The following is a 2,056-nucleotide window of genomic DNA, read 5'->3' as shown; positions in this document are numbered from 1 at the left end:
TATTTATGTTGTTGGTCAAGAGGTCTGGCTGTCCACCCGTGATGTTCCCCTGAAGGCCACATCTAAGAAGTTGGGTCCCAAATACATCGGCCCTTTTGAAATCCTGGCTGTTATTAGCCCAGCCGCTGTTCGGCTACGCCTTCCCAAGTCCCTACGCATGCATTCCACCTTTCATGTGTCCCAGATTAAACCTGTCCATTCGAGTGACCTTTGCCCTCCGACCGAACCCCCTCCTCCCGCCCGAGTCATAGATGGCCATCCGGCCTACTCTGTCCGCCGGATAGTGGCCTCCCGTCGGCGAGGTCGGGGTTACCAGTATCTCGTCGATTGGGAGGGCTATGGTCCGGAGGAACGCTCCTGGGTCCCACGTTCCTTCATCCTCGACCCCTCCCTCATCTCTGACTTTACCGTCTCCCAGTCTTCTCGGTCGCCGGGTGGCGACCGTTGAGGGGAGGGTATTGTCATGGCCCGAGTTCTGTTTTGTTTTCTTTTTTTTTCCTTTTTGGTTTGCCTGCTGCTTCCTTCCCTGTCCACCAGATGTCACCGGATGACTGAGCCCCTGGAGAGATGCGGTGCCAACCCCGTAGGCACACCTGTGTCTAATCTGGAGCTGCTGCTGTGGTGTATTTATGGAGCATCTGGCCAACACTCCAGTGCCTGAGTGTTGCCTTCCATGGTAAACGTTCCTCCCCGACGGCCAAGTGACTACCTCTGAGAATTTCCTCGTCGTGCTTCTGCCTCTGAGTAATTCCTCGTTGTGTTCTCCTCGTCAGGTGTTTTCCCGTGTTAGCCGAGTTCGTCAGTGAACGCTGTCCTTCCCTGATCTCCCTGTGTGCCACCTCCATCGGACGCCATACTCCGTGCACTTACCTCTCCTGATCCACCCCTGCGGACTCACCTTGAGACGCCACCAGCTACCCGCAGGTCGCCCTAGCCCCGGGAGCTAGATTAGACCTGGACCTCCGCCAGCGGCTCTGTCCGCCCACAGCAAAGCTTACCTGTCCGCCCTCCAACACTCTCCGTCGTCTCAGTCTGCCGGAACCTGGAACCCACGCCTCTGCAGCAGGTCGGCGCTTCCACTCTCCCTCCCTAATCAGACGTTCTGGTTCCCCTTACCAATCTCCGACCATCGTCCCCTTTCCCCTTTCCCTTTAAATAAACTTATCTAACTGATTTTGTTCTCCTGAGCGTGTTCTTGCATGTGGGTAAGAAAAATTGAACCCGACATGACAAATCCAGGATATGCTTCTGTTTAATTCAAGAATTTATATGCCCCAACTCCTGAGAGGTAACAACAAACCTTCGTTGTTAGATGATTACTATAACCACAACATTTCATAATTTTACTGTGGAGTTTTGGTGACAGACCCAGGTATCACAACTATTATTCTAGATTGTGCCAATAACCATCTGTAGAATGTTTATCAACACATCCAGGCCTACAGGCTCATGACCCTCAGTTTTTCTTCATTTCATTTTTTTTTTGGCTGTAAGGGCAGACCCTACCACTCCTTTACTGTAGTGCACTACATTAGCACAAAGCGAGAGCACTAACATCGCTGGCTTGCTCTGGTATTTCCAGAAGTGCTACTTTTGTAGTAAAGAAAACAAGTGTGATATAGGCAAATCATGTTATTATTAGCTATCCTTTTTAACTTTTGTTTGCTTTCAGGTGCGAACAGATTCAACTTATTTTGATGGCAGACGACAACAGGGTGCGTTGCCTGGTGAGGGAATGTTTTTTGATGCCTTTGAGCTGCAGGGCAGTAACCACTCAGGTCTATGGAGAGGGCACCAACAATGACTCAACTCCAACTCAAATTCACCCTAAAGAATGTGTTTGTAACAGAGGTAAATTGATGGGCCCTCAAGACACAAAAACTGTCAGTGTTACATTTCCTATGTTTGAGTCATCAGTGGTCAGTGTTAAAGCCAGAGTGGTTGAAGCTCTTGGACAGGATGAGTCGCTCCTCATAGACCTTCACCACAATCAAATTGTAGATTTTGAAGGAACAAGAGGTAACTCCGCTGTATTTTCCAAAAGTTTAATGCTGCA

At 49.7% G+C, this 2,056-nt stretch overlaps 1 long non-coding RNA gene across 1 annotated transcript; it reads left to right on the top strand.

Annotated features, from left to right (window-relative positions):
• Window positions 1-618: 618 nt before the first annotated feature.
• LOC148156353 (uncharacterized) lies at window positions 619-1,173 on the top strand. Its single transcript, XR_015764598.1, has 2 exons — window positions 619-676; window positions 774-1,173. It is a non-coding gene; the product is annotated as an uncharacterized LOC148156353 (long non-coding RNA).
• Window positions 1,174-2,056: the final 883 nt, after the last annotated feature.

Source organism: Poecilia mexicana, unplaced genomic scaffold (genome assembly GCF_051168715.1).
Source record: "Poecilia mexicana isolate PSO_F unplaced genomic scaffold, ASM5116871v1 scaffold_11, whole genome shotgun sequence".
Taxonomy (NCBI): Eukaryota; Metazoa; Chordata; class Actinopteri; order Cyprinodontiformes; family Poeciliidae; genus Poecilia; species Poecilia mexicana.
Note: the sequence above shows the minus strand (reverse complement) of the source record. Positions and strands in the feature narration are given on the sequence as shown.